This window comes from Perognathus longimembris, chromosome 3 (genome assembly GCF_023159225.1).
Source record: "Perognathus longimembris pacificus isolate PPM17 chromosome 3, ASM2315922v1, whole genome shotgun sequence".
Classification (NCBI taxonomy): Eukaryota; Metazoa; Chordata; class Mammalia; order Rodentia; family Heteromyidae; genus Perognathus; species Perognathus longimembris.
Window position 1 is genome coordinate 40158260 of NC_063163.1, and position 18133 is coordinate 40176392.

Here is an 18133-nt window from a genome sequence, read left to right on the forward strand (position 1 = left end):
TGTGCTTATAAAGCCCAGTCTAAATATAAACTCAGCTAATCACCTCCCACAGTTTCTCATTATTTAACCTTATCTTTCTAGAATTGTTCTGTTTGATGTTCCTCATGAACTGCATTCCTTGTGACTAGATGGAAGAGGAACTGTAAACCTAGAGGCTCAGTTCCTGAGGCTCTTCTGCTACTGAGGGCTATTTCCTCAGTGAAGTAATGAAAAGTTAGATTCTGTGATAACTAGAAGCTTTCACTGTTCGATCGTTTTATGATTCATACACTTTCCCAATCTTCTCTAGTAAGTAGTTTATATTCCTAATTACATTTATTATGTCTGACTGTGACCTTCTGGGGGTCTATAGTTGTTCTGCAATAAAGCAGATCGACCAGGTTCCCCTAGCAGGTGACTAAAATCACACAGATTCCAGGACAAGGCCTCCACAGTCCCAGGTGTTGAACTCAAGGCCTAGACACAGTCCCTGGGCTTTTGGTTTTGCTCTAGGCTAGCACTCTAGCCCTTGAGCCACAGCTCCACTTTTAGCCCTTTGGTAGTTCATTGGAGATAGGGTTCTTATGGGCTGTCCGGCTGGGGCTGGCGATCCTCCGATCTAAACACACAGCAGCCTCTACCTCTACCAATTCTCCATGTCTAGATTCAACCAACCACACATGGCAAATATTTGTGGGGGGGAATGCATCTTCACTGGACATATACAGAAATTTTCTTATCATTATTCCTTAGGTAACACAGTACATCACTACTCACACAGTATCTATACCACATTAGGATTAGACGTGGTGTAGAGATGACAAGTATACAGGCAAACACGACACACTTTTATATAAGCATCCGGGACTAGGTGTCAGAGGGTGTTCCTTGAATCGGTCCCCCAAAGATACTGAAGGACAGTTATTTCAATTCTTCTCAGCATTTTCTACCATGCTGTGTTACTGCGCAATATCTCTGCGTATACATGCAGCCTACACAACACTATCTCTGTGTTACAGAGGCTTGCCCTCCTCAAGGCCAATAAGCATTTCTTCCTCAGCAAGGTGAACTCAGGATGCTGTGGCCACAAAGGCTTCTCTCTTCATATTTAGGAATATGCATATATAATATGTAAGAATAAGTTTTAAGCTGGGGATATGGCCTAGTGGCAAGAGTACTTGCCTCGTATACATGAGGCCCTGGGTTCGATTCCCCAGCACCACATATACAGAAAATGGCCAGAAGTGGCGCTGTGGCTCAAGTGGCAGAGTGCTAGCCTTGAGCGGGAAGAAGCCAGGGACAGTGCTCAGGCCCCGAGTCCAAGCCCCAGGACTGGCTAAAAAGAAAAAGAATAAGTTTTAAGGATTTACCTGTAATGTGTATGGGGGGGGGGGGGAAGCAGGAAGGGAGAAGAAGAGAAAGTGCTGAAGCTTGAACTCAGAGCCTCATGCTCTCTCTTGGCTTTCTTGCTCACCACTCTACCACTGGAGTCATGCCTCTAGTCTGGCATTTTTCTGGTTAATTAAATATGGAGTCTCTTGAACTTTTCTGGCCAAGGTAGCTTCTAACCTTCATCCTCCAGATGTCACCCTCTTGAGCAACTAGGATTTTATGTGTAAGCCGCTGACTAGGGATTTACTTATAAAAAGTCCTTTCAGTGTGAAATACAACCAGCTGAACCACAAAATGTGTGAAGATGACACTGCAAAAATCAACCTGCTAACTGCCTTTCCTTCTTAAGCAGAATTCTCAACAAGATGGTAACAAACTCTTTTTACCTATCTTCTTCACACATTTATTATTTGCGAATTAAACATTTCTTTTAAAATGCAGTTACTCTATAAAAACATTTGAGAGAGAGAGAGAGAGAGCTGGGGGGGGTTAGAAGGAAAGATCAAGAAGGAAGGAGATGGTAGTACAGGGAGTACAAACACCAACCCCACCTAGGACAGATGTTCTCACAGCCCAGCTGGTGCTGTAGAAATCACACAGGGTTCCAGGGTGTCTGAGAACCTCATCTGGAAATCAGTATCTGAGTGGTAAGTCTTGGTTTGATATTGGAGATATTTCTATAAAATAATAAGCCTGACTCTCATCAAATACAGGTTGTGGGATCAGGTGAGGTGGCTCAAGCCTATAATCCTCTTTACCTGGTAAGTGGAAGCTGGACAGCCACAGTCCACAGACCAGTCCCAGCAAAAGAGTTCATGAGACACCATCTCAACCAATGGCTGCGCCTAATAACACACACTTGCCATCCCACCTACCTGGGGAAGCACAGGGGATAAAAAAAGTCCAGGATAGCCTAAGCATACAGAGACAGTACAAAAAGGAATGGTAGAATGGCCCAAGAGGTAGAGAGTCTGCCAAGTAATTGTGAGGCCCTGAGTTCAAACCCTGCTTAGTGCCACCAAACTATCACAGGTTGCAGGCTGGGGATATAACTCAAATGGAAGCATGAAGCCCTGAGTTTAAACCCCAGTGTGCTCCCCCAGGGAAAATAATCAGATAGAAACTGAGCATACCTAATTCAAAACTCCAAAATCTAAAACTTTTTTGAGCATTGATATCACAAATGGAAACCTCCACACCCACAACTTTATTTTATGTGCAAAATTATTTTAAATCATTGTGTTAGGTTAACTGTAGGCTGCATGTGTATGGTGGATATAATATAAATACATTTCACATTTAGACTGGGGTCCTAGCCTCAAGATATCTTATTAGATCAATGCAAATATTCCAAAAAATCCACCCAAGTCCCAAATCCCAAACAATGATTGTCCCAAGCAATTTGGATAACAAATACTTAGCCTGAACTTTCAGAAAAATGTAGCCTCATTGCTTCGTGGAAAAATTAAAAAACCAGAAGTAAAGCTGAGATGGGCCAAATGCAAATATCTCAGAGTTCTGTCACCGTACATGAACCCTGGGGTTCTAGAGGCTTCGTTTCTAAAACATCCTGAGATCACACAGGCTTAGGAACCTAAAGTATATAATCCCTACTTTTGCTTTCACTGTCTGATTGCAGTCCCCCCAAAAGGTATGAGTGCTCCCCTTTCCTCTCTATCCCATTCCCTTCCTCCCTTCTTCCCCCTCTCCAAGGTGAAATTATTAATTGTTGTTATTACCAATCATTAATATTAAATACTATTTATAATATTGATATCTTAATTACCAATGTGAATTTCTAATATTTATTGCCAGTTATTATTTTCCCCTTTGATAGGCCATGGGTGGGAAGGTTTGCTTTTAAGCCTCTTCCTCGCCATTTTTCCTTATTAGGTCTTAACAGCAGATGGTGACAGAGCTGAAATCTTCCTACAGCACATGCCATGGGCCGCTGTGCCATGTGGTGACTCCTCTCTGAGTTGTCCATTAGCATCTGCCATCGGAACAGAAGAGAAAGCAGAGGCCACAAGAGCCCAGCACAAATGTTTTCAATATGGATCGAGGGTGGAAGTTCACTTCAACCTGCCCTCTTTGTCTCTTGCCTTTTTAATTTTGTTATGTCTACATGCATTTGGGAGCTATTTACAAACTTGCTTTGAAAGTAATTGAAAATATGAGTAGCCAAGAGAGCAATTATAAATGATACCCCACTTTTAAGTCTACTAATGTTCCACCCTAGTTGGAATTTCCTGTCGTTTCCTCCTTGAATATTTTTTCCTTAGAGTAGCATGGTTTTCAATTGCTTTTATATTTAGTAGTAGTTCCCAGAACTCTCAAGACAATAGACATGTAACCAGAAAAACCTTACGTGACTCAATGAGTCTTGACACTGAGAGAAAGCATGTGATTCAGAAGGCAACTTGGATCATCAGGTGGAGGATGGCAGAAGACTGACTTTCTGAAGGGCAGGATAAGTAACTGGATTAGTCAAGACTCTTTAGAGTGCAAGAGACAGAAAGCCAAGTCAAACTGCCTGAGCAAAATAACAGTGTGTTGCCTTATGTGTCTGGATATTTATGAATGGGTCTGGACTTGAGGCAAACCTAGATCTACATGCCAAAACAAGGTTGTCAAAACTTTAGAACACTCGTATCTCCATTCCTTGGAAATAGTTCCTTGGGATTTTTTTTATTACTATTCTTTCTGGTTTCAATAAGCTTGATTTAGCAACTAGAGGAAATGGCTACTGGCTGTTCCAGACTATGTATTCCATCTTAGAAATCCTACTGGTAAGAGGGTATTGCTTTCCTGGAATGTAAATGAATCAGCCCTTAGAAGGATTCTGGTCCTGGATTTATCATCTGCCTTCTTCTGCAATATACATATTTTTTTTCCATGGGAATAGGGTGTTGTGATAAGCTGGAATGGATGACCTGTGCCCCGACCCTTCCTAGAGAAATAACTATCCACAGAGAGCCCAGGCCTAGGCTCAGTCAGAATTGGAGACTTCAGGGTAGAAGTCCTTTGTTCTGAATTAGCAGGATTAGAGATTTAATCCCAGCCAGCCCTTAAATATTCAAATGTGGTAACCTCTCTGTATACCACTTTGACAATAGATAAGAAAAAAAAATCTGGAATCCAGCAAACAGTTAGAAAAATAAATAAATAAATACTAAATTTGAAAAAAAATTCAAATGTGAACTTGTATCCATGAGTCTACCCCCTGAGCGCCAACAGTTTCCTACTTATACAATAATGGTGAAGGTCCTGGTGCCATCTGCCCACCCTCAGGGATACAACTGTGAGTTTTCAGTTGTGCTGATAACTGCTGTATGGGTAGACATATTCCATTACCAGGGAGAAGAAATCTTTCAAAGAGCAGATTCTGGAGTCCTGGAGTCCAGGAAAGGACATCATATTCTTCCTTTCCCACTCAGGTGTCAGGCCAAGAGTAGAAGTCCTGAAGTCCTTCTTTTTCTGTTCTATTCCATCATTTTTATGTTCTTTTCCCAGAACCAGAACATTATCCAGAAAAAATAGAGTAAGTATCCTTCCCCAATGGACTTTGAGGCTTTAGAGGAGGGTCTATCTTGAGTCTCTCTTGAGCTTTAGATAAGGAGACCCGAATGCACACAGATTTTTCCAACTGGACATCTGGGAGAAAAGCAGACAATTGCTTAGTAACACTGACAGTTTTCTAAAACATGAGTTTGTTATTATAGTAACAAGCCACTGTCTCTTCTGTTTATGATAAACTCACTGCCAAAGGAAGGGAATAAGGGAGGGGCAATGTTGGAAACGGGAGAGAAGCCAGTTCTAGTTAACTGAAAACATAAATTATCATAAAGTATGCCGAGCTATAGGACATCTGTAACAACATGAAAACATTCTGGGGCCACTTTAAGGACCTTGTGTACATCAGTCCAGTTAGAAAACCCAGGACGATCTCCTTGTCTTAAAGTGATCTGATTAACTTCCTTAATTCCAACCTTAGTTTAGGAAATGGGGAGAGTTCTGAGCAGGCCTGTGTGTGAACAAATTTAAAGCTTAATTCTCAGCCTTTTTCTTTCCTTTTTATTTTTTTTTTTTAGGATTGAGAATCAAACTCAGGGCCTCACAAATGCTAGGCAAATGCTTTATCACTGAGCCGCATCCCTTTAACTTTATGTTTAAGGTAAAGAGAAAGATTTTTAAGATTTAACAGCCCTATCATGTCAGTTTCTTCAAATTGAGATGCCTGGGGTATGAAACAAGGAGGTCTCCAGAAGGAGGAAGGGTGTTGCCTGTTCTTTAGTCCTTCACAAATGGATTCTGTCAGTTGTCTTTCCAGAAAAATATGGAATATGTTGCACAGCACTGTTTGAAAGTCTACAATCTGAAGTAGAAGTATGGTTGAAATGGTAAAGTGCCATCCTTGAACATAAATGCTAAGAAAGACCTCAAGGTCCAGAGTTCAAGCACTTAGTACCGGCACATGAAAGAAGGAAAAACAAGAAGGAAGGATAGAAGGGTGGGAGGGAGGGAGGAAAGGACAGAAGGAGAGAGGGAGGGAAGGAGGGAGGGAGGAAAAAGGAGGAAAAAATATACATATATGTGTGTGTGTGTGTGTGTGTGTGTGTCATTCTAATTTTGCTCCAAACTTTCATTTTATATATACATATATAACAATGTTGGAATCTGAAAGTATAAACCTCACAAATAATTTGTAAAATTTGTTTCCATATACACATATATTTGTTTTCTTCAATCAATGTCTGTTGCTTTTAAAGTCCTAAAAGCAAAATATATTGTAAGCCTCTTACTAGGGAGACCAATATCTAAAATTCTGTCCTACTCTTCCGAAGGGGGAGAAAAGAACTTGAGGGTGAACTTGGGGATACCAGTAACCAAAGGGTAAGTGTGGCCTCAGAAGTGGGAAGACCCTTCCCTACCCTGGCTCCTCCAGGGCCCTTGGCTGGACACAGTGGCTATTTTTACCAAGATCTGCATGACCCAGGGGACTTGATCACAGGACAGAGAGGCCCAGACCTTGGGCAGGACTCATTATGTCTATGAGACATCAAGGGTGTTAGCATGGACAGTGAAGCTGCAGTCAGTGTTTGGCCAGTACAGCCAGTTCTGTCTGGCAGGTAGGTGTTGAGGACAGAACATCCACTGCTGTAAAAAGCACAGAAGCCTGGCCAGCCAGGTGGCTCTCACAGCCATCTCTTCCAAAGCACAGCACCCTGTCTAAGCCTGGGGTTTTCAAAAAGGCTCCCCATCCCAACCCCAGATATTACAATATAAGGAGAAGAGCACAGCCAAGTTAGGTAACTAGAATGGAATCCATTACCTTTCACCCATGTGACCCAGGCAACTGCCTAACACAGATGCTGTGTCCTTTTCTGTAAAAACAGAAATGAAGAAAAATCTGACAAAGCCAGGCACTGATGGTTCACACTTATAATCCTAGCTATCCAGGAATCTGAGATCTGAGGATCATGGTTCAAAGCCAGCCCAAACAGTAAAGTCTGTGAGACCTTATCTCCAATTAGCCACCAAAAACCCAGAAATGGGTCTGTGGCTTAAGTGGTAGGGCACGAGCCTTGAGCAAAAAAGGTAAAGGCTAGTGCGCAGGCCCAGAGAACTGCGAAGGAAGGAAGGAAGGAAGGAAGGGAGGGAGGGAGGGAGGGAGGGAGGGAGGGAGGGAGGGAGGGAAGGAAGGAAGGAAGGAAGGAAGGAAGGAAGGAAGGAAGGAAGGAAGGAAGGAAGGAAGGAAAGAAGGAAGGAAGAAAGGAAGAAAGGAAGAAAGGAAGAAAGGGAAGGAAAGTCTGAGGCTGGGAGCTACCCCTGAGGCTGTTTTGCTCAAGGCTAGTGTCCTACCACTGAAACCACAGCTCCACTTCCCTCCTGAATCCCTTTTTATCATCAAGGCTGAACTTGATAAGACAAGAGTGACAGTCTTCCTCCATTTACACAAGGAATCCCAACATCTCACCAACACCTGCCACCTCCCAGCAACCAAGCACTTATAGTCTGCCATGGGGATTGATTACTAACAAGTGCAAAGAGAAGAGGTTAAAATGGAAGTCTTAACTGAAACATGGAGACAACAGGTCATAGACATCATTGTGCTTTGCGACAAATTAGCCTGGACTCTGGGCAAAGGAAGAAGAGCCCAGAACTGTCAGGAGACTCGAATACCTGTGCTGTGTGGAGATTGTGGGAGGGCTGTGGAAGCAGGGGTCTGAGAACTTTTGAAGAGATGCTTGTTTCTTAAGCCCCTGCCCTCCTTAAGGAGAAAGAACAGAAGCCAGGCATGGTGGTGCACACCTGTAACCCCAGTACTGAGGAGCATCACAAGTCTCAGACAGCCTTTGCTACATATAAACAAGAGACGAGAGAGAAAGAGACAGAAATGAAAGGAAGGAGGGAGGGAGAAAGGAAGGTGGGAGAGAGAATAGAGGAGCTGGGCCCCCCTTGACTTCAAAAGAGCAAAAGATCTCCTTTGGAGATCAATGTGAATCCTTTGCAGTCTGAGGACAGAGATAGAGAGGGCTAGCTGTGTCTAGATGGGAATTCTAAGAGTGAGGAAGAGATGTCTGGGAGCTGACAAGCCCAGGGAGGGGAAGGCAAGCTGAGAGAGGCCACTCTCCCCAGGTGGGTGAGGTGGGCCCAGCAAAGGTCTCTGGAGCCAAAGGCTGAGCAAGAGGAGATGGGAGGCTCATGAGCTACTGTCCACCAAGAGCTGGAGGTGGGCTGCTAGACCCTCAGGCTCTAGGAAGAATAGTCTAGAGTGAACTACAGGAAGGAAGCTTAAGGGCTACCTGTGTGAATGGGAGGCAGTTTTCTGAAGAGTCAACCCAGGGAGTACAGAGCTGGTTTATGACAATTACAGATGCATAGTGTAAGAACTTTTCTACTTCTCCATCTCTTCCTCCCACACCCCAGATGCAGAGAGGTCTGGAACAACAGCCCATGAGTGGGGGAGGGGGGGCGGGGAGGTGAGCAAGAAAGAGAAGATGTGGACCTCCTCCCTCCCTGCTCATGTGTGCAGAATTCCTGCTCACTGACAGCTGCCTGGAACAGAGAAGAAGAACCTACATATTGACCAACATGTGAGTGTGGCCCTTCTGTTTTCTGGGCAGGAACAGGACTATTTAACTTTCCATTTCCTCTGTGGTGAGCTCTTCAAACTTGGTGCTGCTCAGCCTCCATGTGAATATCGACACAACTTTGTCACACCAGAATCGGGACTCAGTCCTCCTTCAGTTTCCAGTTCTCTGCTTCTTGCCAGGTCCTTAATGTAGCCCATCCAGATGACTGCCTCATGAAACTACCTTCTGGTAATCATCATCCCCGTGGGACACCAGGTACAACTCGCTTGACCCACCCCGTGCCCCCGTGCCGCACACAGTGCATAGATAGGCTGTACAGTGACACACAAAATGACTCCACTCAACTCCAGCCTGTCTTCCCCAAGCCCAACCATGAGCACACCCTACAGAGGCCTCCTGGGTACTTCCCTGGACCTCAGTAAAGGTCTCAACCCATAAGTCTCTCTGTCTTGCTAGCACTTGTTGGTTGAGCACACATTCCAGACAGCCCCCACCCTTAACCCTTATCATCATCCCCTTAACCCTTCTGGGACGGTGTGTTGCCCTCTTCTTGGAACCTGTGGAGAATGTGTTTATTGTGCTGCCTCCTCTGTGCCCTCCCCACCATCATGCCCAACCCTAAAGTCCTGGTTGAGTCTCCCAGAGACTCCATCTTGGTTTTGTCTACCAGTACAAACTAGTTTTCTGCAAGGAAGCCTCTGATCGATCAGGTGTCAGATTCTTAGACTTCAAGCTGACTGCGAGACAAAGAAGGATCCCATGGCAGACCTATACATTCTCTCCTCTCTCTCTCTCATACATACACACATACACACACACACACACACACACACACACACACACACACACACACTTTGACCACTTCCTCTGGAGCTCCAACAGGGCAGGACTAAAACTTAATGCTATGCTCTAAGAGAGGCCTCTAGGCCAGACTGGAGGAAAATTCAACACCCTGAGTAGCCTAGAAAGTCCCAAGACTGGGGACTGGGAATATGGCCTAGTGGCAAGAGTGCTTGCCTCGTGTACATGAAGCCCTGGGTTTGATTCCTCGGCACCACATATATAGAAAACGGCCAGAAGTGGTTCTGTGGCTCAAGTGGCAGAGTGCTAGCCTTGAGCAAAAAGAAGCCAGGGACAGTGCTCAGGCCCTGAGTTCAAGGCCCAGGACTGGCAAGAAAAAGAAAAGAAAGTCCCAAGACTTCATCCAGATGCACTGGACAGTGAGAACAAAGCTGCTCTGTTACACTTCACAACTGTGCTTATTCAATGAACAATGCACAGATTGCATATCTACAGAACCCTATGGAGAACTGTAGGGAGTCCCTTTTTAGGGTCTTACTCTAAATCATTGAACTTTTTTGACAATCATATAATATGGTATTTTCATGTTCATGATGAGGAAATGAGGCATAGAGAAATTAAGTGGCCAGTTCCAAATTCACCTAGGTAGAAAGCAGTAGAGACTGAGTTACAAGACAGAGCCCTCATTCAGTGCCTTAGAGCATGCCAGGATCCTATAGCAGCTCATGTCTTAAGGCAGGCTCACAGTGAGTTGTGATCCACCAAGATCTGAGCTGACATTCCCAGTTAAAGGGTGATCTTCTTTGGAAGAGGAGCTAGATCTAATTTGGAGCACAATAGAACTTCATTACACCACCCTGTTCTTCCCTTCTGGCAGCCAAGACATCAGGCCATGCCTGTCCTCTCTTCACTGAAGACTGTGCTCTTCCTTGCCATCCTCTCTGGTCTCTGTATAAAGAACTGGAACCAGGGGCAAGGAATGAAGCTCAGGAGGCCTAAAGACAAGTCCTGAGAGATTTGGGGAGAGAACTTTAGATAGAAATGGGAAATTTTGAGGAATGAAGAAGAGAAGAGAGATTTAAAGAGAACGTCCAGAATTCCAGTGAGAGGTGTCTGAATGCCACTTGTAAATACTGGCTTCACATTCCATTTGTGGTGACTCAACTGTGGCTTTTGTGGCCATTTGTTCTGTTTCTTTCCAACTGGATCTTAGCTTCAGCCACTCTACTACACCATGTAGAGTCTGATGCATTCTGGTTGCTGCTTCATCAATGTCTGGTGAAATGAATTTAAAGCAAATTGCAAACCACCTGTAACTCATAACCCAGCTGGCCTGCTTCCTGCTGAGGGTGGAGCTGGATAAATACAGAGGGGCAGCTGGGTGCCGGGGGCTAAGATCTGAGAATTGCAATTTGAAGGCAGGCTCGGTAGTAAAGCCTGTGAGAGTCTCATTTGCAACTAACCATTGAAAAGCTAGAAGAGGAGATGTAGTTCAAGTGGTAGAACACCAGCCTTAAATGAAAAAAACTAAGGGACAACACCCAGGGCCTGAATGCCAGCACAAAGGAAAAAGAAACCACCAAGTGGCAGACTTAGAGCAAGTTGACCAAAGTTAAGAACATTAGAATGAATTGGTGTATGGCTCATGTGATTCTTGTCAAGAACTGGGGCTAGTGTTCAAAAGCTCAGAGGCTGGGCAAGGAACTCAGAGTAAGGTCTCCCCAGTCCCCAACCTATCATTCCATTCAAATTGTTCCTTGACTATGATACATCAGAGGCAAGGGTGGGCGACCTGACCTCCCACAATCCTGGCTTTGGATTTCACATCTGTGTGGTTGGAGCATGCTCTTCCAGCCCTTTCAGATTAAGTTATGTGTACCTATCTCTCCTTTTAGGCAACCTTTGACAGCACTTACTCTTTGAAATGGCCGAAGGGATTTCAAGAGGTCCACATCTTGAACGGGGTATTTTATGGAAGGATTCTTTTTTCATCCACATGTGCAGCTCAGCTAGAGGCAGGTATTTTACTAGAGAAACCCACCTTCAAACATCCAGATGACACATAATCAACTCAAGACCAGTGCTCGGTTTTCTCACACTGGCTTGGGGATTTTTTTTTTTTTTCAAACAACTGAGGCCCAGAAGAAGGCCTTGAAAGAAATCAATGCCCCTCTAGTTCACTTCAAGGTTTTTATCACTGCCAGGCTTGAACACAAGGACGGAAAGAGAGTCTCTTGGTTGGCATTGAACAGTTTTAAGTCCCAAACAAGCATGTCTATCAGCCAGAAATCTAGCAGCGACCAGAATGCACATCCTCAGATCTCTTCAACATTTGGAATCTTCAACATAGCCTTAAGAATAATTCCTAAAAAGTCTCAGTCCACACAAATGTCACCCACTCCAAAATGTTCCCTTACATTGCCATTGTTAAGAAATAAATGTCTCAGGGCTGAGGATATGGCCTAGTGGCAAGAGTGCTTGCTTCCCATACATGAAGCCCTGGGTTTGATTCCCCAGCACCACATATACAGAAAACGGCCAGAAGTGGCGCTGTGGGTCAAGTGGCAGAGTGCTAGCCTTGAGCACAAAGAAGCCAGGGACAGTGCTCAGGCCCTGAGTCCAAGCCCCACGACTGGCAAAAAAAAAAAAAAAAAAAAAGAAAGAAATGTCTCAAAGCAGAACCTCCAAATAAGATGAACTAGAATGGAAAGCATAAGATCTCAGATCTCAGACTCTCCCTGACACTGAGGGACAGCTTCATTTCTCCTGAACAGTTTTAAGAATTACAGGATAGTGACCCTCATTACACTGGTGAGGGGCTCTTTGGAAACAACAGAGAAAGTGGTTCTGAACAAGCACTTTGTCATCCTTTGCAAAATGGTTTTAAATGTTTGATATGCATGATAAGGAATACAATTTTTCTTTACTACTGGGTGCAATTTCAATAAGAGGTTGATGTCTACTGTTCCACTTAATGTGGTTCTCCTCAGAGCAACCATAGGACTTTTTGAGGCAGAGACTAATAGGTACCTTCTGACAAAGATATTTATAAATTAGGACAGACATCCTATGCCTAGAGGGCTAGAGGTCATCTTAAAGAGAAAGTATCATCCCTGAAAATGATGTGCACAAGTGTGTGCACTAAGAAATATAAAGGAGTCTATGTGGTTTTCCTTGGTCAAGTCCAACATCTAACAAGCCTGTCATCTTTCACATGCCTACTGCAATCTGGGTAGGCTCTGAACCAATGGGACCATCCCAATGGAGGACCAAAGCATGCAGGACTTGTCTCCAACAGCGACACTAAGTGGCCATGATGAGGAACTGCAGCAATGGTCTGGTCAGGCTCTTGTTCAGCTTGCAGACTCAAGACCGAATCTTTGGCTATGAAGTGTGTTTATGTCACAGTCCACCCTGTTAGCTTCATTTCCATCTCTGTCACAGCTGCTGTGTGTGTAAGCATGTGAATGTCTTTTAGCTGCATTAACTAATAGGTTATTGGTGCCTCTGGATTTTTAACCTCTCAGTAAGTGTCAGGCTGCTGTCAGTTGGCCCCATTTTTAGACAGGACTTTACAAAGACTCTTGAGCAGCCCTAGCAACAGTACACACACTGTTGGGAAAGTACAGCTCCTCCCCTGACAGTGACAAAGGACCCAATGTCTCCAGGGGCCAGCTGATTGCTGAATGACATCAGATTCCTCCTCTTCAGCCCCACCTACTCAGCAGAAGGTGGTTGGGAAAAAAAAAAAAACCTGTGCCCTCTAAATCTACACTTTTCCTGGGCCTCTCTTCCTTCCTTTCTCTAGTTCTCAGAGGGACTATGGGCACCATCGCTGCCTTTTCCTATTTTCTCCTCAGCTGGGAGTCTGACTCCATATGCAGAGAGAGTGAGGGGCTCCACCCCGAGATAAAATAGCTTCACTCAGGTGACAGTCAGACAAGCATAAAGACAAATGACACCTACCCTTTTTCTCTAAAGTGAAAGAAAGTGCCCCAAAAGAAACCAAATTGGCTGGGCTAGCATTCTTACACCTCAGCTACCTTGTTCTTATAGTTAACTGCAGCGAGGCCACATAAAGAGGAGCTATAAGTGAGGAGAAAACAAGGAATCCATTGAAAATAAGTGGAAACTTGTTTGAAGGAAGATGGGCTTCCGGACTCCAGATCACAGGCCTGCAACTTTTCAACCCATCTCATTGTGTCTTGCCCTTAATGGAAATACAGAGAGCACCTGTTGGTATGAGGTGGGCAGGCCATCTCAGAAGACAATGAACAGGGATAAGATTCTTCTGAACCCCTCCTCATATGCTTAGCCTGGATTCCCCAGAAAGTGCACCTGAGGACAGAGGACTGGGATGCTTTCACTGAGTTAGACAATATATTCCCTGACACATAGGAGGGGAGAGGAGAAAGAAGCAGAGGAGGAGGAAAACCAATCCAGAAAAGCCAGTTACAGGACCACCTTCCATTACTAAGTGCAAGTGATGTACCTATTTGGGTACTTGCTCAAAGTATGTTTAGTTAGTGTTCACTGAAGATCAGGTATTGTGCAAGAAGCTAGAGATAGATTCTCTGTCCTCACAGAGGAATCATGTGAATGACATCTAAAGTCCACCCATGGAAATATGGAGAAGAGGAGAACTTACCATCAGCTCTGGCCTCCATTGTTATACATTTACTCCAAGGGCATTAACTTTGTTTGTTTGTTTGTTTGTTTTTGGCCAGTCCTGGGCCTTGGACTCAGGGCCTGAGCACTGTCCCTGGCTTCCTTTTTGCTCAAGGCTAGCACTCTGCCACTTGAGCTACAGCGCCACTTCTGGCCGTTTTCTGTATATGTGGTGCTGGGGAATCGAACCCAGGGCCTCATGTATACGAGGCAAGCTCTCTTGCCACTAGGCCATATCCCCAGCCCCGGGCATTAACTTTGAACACACTTCCAGCCTACACACACACACACACACACACACACACACACACACACACACACACACACACACACACACACACACCAGCTAGCTCTCAAGGAGGAAGCCACAGGAGTTTTGGGGATGGAATGGGATGGGATGAAAGGTGACCAGCCTGCAAATAGACAAAGCACAGTCCTACCTATGTGAAGAAGAGAGGTGCCCATATGCATCTGGGACAATAGGCAGCTGAGGACAGAGAACCCGAGGCACCATCCGTGGGAAGTGTTGGAAGGACAAGATGGCAGCCGACGGCAGCAACTCCACATTGGAACTTGAAGGACTGGGTGTCTCCGCAGCAGCTTCCCAATGTGAAAGATCCAGACTTTGCCAAGAGAGCCGCCAGTGATGAACAGCACAGCCACAAGAGCAGCAAATGGAATTCCAAGGTCACCCATGGTCCTCTGAAAGAACCTATGCTTGAAACAGGGTCCATGCCTTCCATCATTTTGGAACCTAACAAAATCCCAATCCCTGTCCTGGGAAAGCAGGCAACAACAACCGGGGTCACAGATTAAACCTCAGGTCTGCCGTCTACTGACTTTTTTTACTTACTTTTTTTTATGACATTCATAAACTTGAGCCTCAGTGTTTTCACCCGAAAAATGGGAAGAAAGCATGAATCACACCAATGAATATAATGTTCAGCCTGTTGTCTGTACCGGCTAAACTCCCAATTCATAGAGTGTCATGAAGCTTATGCTGCCTAACTTGGTGCCTCTGGAAACATCATGCTACTCCGTGGGAAATTCGACTCGTAGAATGCTCTCTCTAAGAGGGCTCTAAGCCCTGAAGTACACCAACAGCTTCTATTTTAACATTTCCTTGTGACCAAACAGAAAACGTGGCAGCAGAAAAATGGCCTGAATCAGAAATAAAATTCAGGCAATAAACTTAGCATCACATCTTTCCATCTTTGCTCCAGGGTGCAAAGGCTCAGTCAGGAGTGAGTCAGTTCTGACAGGAGGGAAATGAGCCCATCCTAAAAGAGCTCTGGGATCCTAGCCCCACTGATCCTGTTCATTGAGACGCTGTGCTTCCACCAACCCCCCAGGGTGATAGCTGCTCTGGCACCTTAGGAAAACAGTCCCTTCATCCTTAGATAGACTTCACACTGGACACAGACAGTCTCATATTGCTTTGCTTTTCGAGGACTTAAGACTCAGAACTGTCTGGTTCTTTCAGTTCATTCTTGTCTTTATTAGCCTATGTCTAAGGAGCCCCCAGCTTGAGCCAGGCTGTATACCAGCCCTGGGAATGCAGAGCTGAGCCTGTAGGGGAAAGCTACTTAGAAGGACACACATTTCAAGAACAGTGAACACAGAGGTTCAGGCATTTGTTCAAAAATATATACACTTGGGCTGGGAATATGGCCTAGTGGTAGGAGTGCTTGCCTCATATACATGAAGCCCTAGGATTGATTCCTCAGCACCACATATATAGAAAAGGCCGGAAGTGGCGCTGTGGCTAAAGTTGGCAAAGTGTTAGCCTTGAGCAAAAAGAAACCAGGGACAGTGCTCAGACCCTGAGTTCAAGCCCCAGAACTGACAAATATATATATATATATATATATATATATATATATATATGTATATATTAAATGTAATATATATACTGACTTCTTAAGACTAAGCATTGGATCAAAGCCCAAACCATAACACCTGCCTTCCATAAGCCATGCTGCTGAATAGATGATTACAAGACAAAGTTAAGGTTGGGAATGGGAGAACACACCAATGTCTTTTCTCTGGATAGGCCTTCCAGGGAGCCCTTCCAGGCAGCCCTGTAGCTAAGCTGGCTTCTTCCTCACCCCTGCACCTCACCACTTTCCGGTCTCTCTTCCTCTCACTTGAGAGGATGAGACGAGTGCTTATATTTTATTATTTCCTTTCATATGTTTGTATTTCATATTTTGCAATTCTCAGATAAATATAGGTTTTTCAGAAAATAGGGGTGGGGCTTAGCCATGCACCAGTGGCTCATGCCTGTAATCCTAGCTACTCAGGAGGCTGAGATCTGAGGATCACGGTTCAAAGTCAGCCCAGACAGGAAAGTCCATGAGACTCTCATCTCCAATAAACCACCAGAAAACAGGAAGTGGCTCAATGGCTTAAAGTGGTAGAGTGCTAGCCTTGAACAAAAAAGCTCAGGGATGGTGCCCAGGCCCTGAGGTCAAGATTCACCACCGGCAAAATTAAAGGGGGGAAGGGGCTGAAAAGTATTCCTCTGTATGATTCACACTTTCCTGCTCAGGTGAAAGCCACCAATTTACATTGTCAAAATATGTCAGTGAAAGAAACAGAAAGGTTTTCCTGGCCTGTTTAGCAAGTTCCTCCTCCAGCCCCAGAAGGGCCCTTTCTCAGGTGATAACAATGAAAACGTTCACCCCCTGGAATTCAGACTCTACAGCCCCGCCCCCCCACACACACACCCTGAAAACCAAAGCCTGTATCTGCTAAGTTATCTTCATACAATAGTCAGCAAAGGGAGTAGAAGACAGGTGGACTTCAACTTCCTAAATTACCACAAGAATGGGTAGGAACTGTCCATCTTCAGTTTTAAAAATGTTTTATTGATACAGTACACGTATACATGTAAGTTATACCTCCTCCTATGCCGGCTACCCAGATCAACACCTCAGAGATTTGAAGGTGCTAGGCAAGTAGTCTACATTGAACTATGTCCCTAGCCCGTATCTTCACTTTTCATATAGTCTAGGTTATTCTATCCTAAAGAGATAGGGTTTTAAAAAAAAAAAGAGAGAGAGATGGTTTTTTAAACTCATCAAGTCTTCAGCATAGTCCCTTCCTGGGCATATGGCCAAGGTGATGCCAGTATCCTCTTCCTGCGATCTTGGGATCTCAGTTCCGTATACCCAGCAAGCATCAAAGTCTGACCTAATACACACGCTCCACAGGACCCCAGCAGTGAGTATGGATGAGGCACGGTAGGAATCCACAGAGGGAAAAGAAATCATTTCCCAAAGGAAATCTCGGCTGCAGGGATATGTCTTTGCCTACCATAAAGACAGCCTTTCCGTGATTATTCACAGCACCAATTAATTGCTTACAGCTAGACAGCAGATTTCCTTTCAAAAACAACAGTTTCCATTGAAATAGTCTCTACCCCTCACATAACCAAAAACCTCTTAAGAGTGTTAAGATGATCTTTTCCTCATCTTTTACCACTTCCCCAAAGATCTCAATCTATCACTGAATTCTCCAATTCCCCAGAGGCCCCTGAAGAAAGTCTACTTCCCTCTACCATGTAGGCCTAGGGTATACAATGTAACTTTGCCTGAAGATGGGGGCAACAGAAGAGCCATTTCAGTGGGACAAAGGGACAACCTGCCTTCCCAAGCATTGTTTTCCCTGCTAAGGTTAACTAAGATTTCATGTCTGCTCAGAAGCCTCATTTGGTATTGGGTGTGTGCTTTGTCAAATACCACATTATTGCACTTGTCCTGGTGCTTTAGGTCATCTAAGGCTCAGACAAAATAATTGACACCATGGCACTTCTAAACATCAGCTTAGCATCAGGCACTGGGTTAAGAACTGAGTGTATCAGGGAAACCAGAAGACCTCCAAACTTAATCTTTTCAAACAGTTGTCACTGGGGACTGGTAATCCTAGCCAGGAACACACACACACACACACACACACACACACACACACACACACACACACACACACACACACACACACACCACGGAGCCTTGTGATTGTTTCTCCATAATGGTAGGCAAGCAAAGGCAATAAGTGTTATGTCTGAGCTTCAGTGCTAAGAAGCATTAAGAAGCATGAATTCCTTCCTCTACAGGCTGGATAAAGAGAATTCCCTGGTCTTGAGACATAGAAAAGCCACAGAAAAACAAGAGCCAGACTCTGTGAAGTATCCA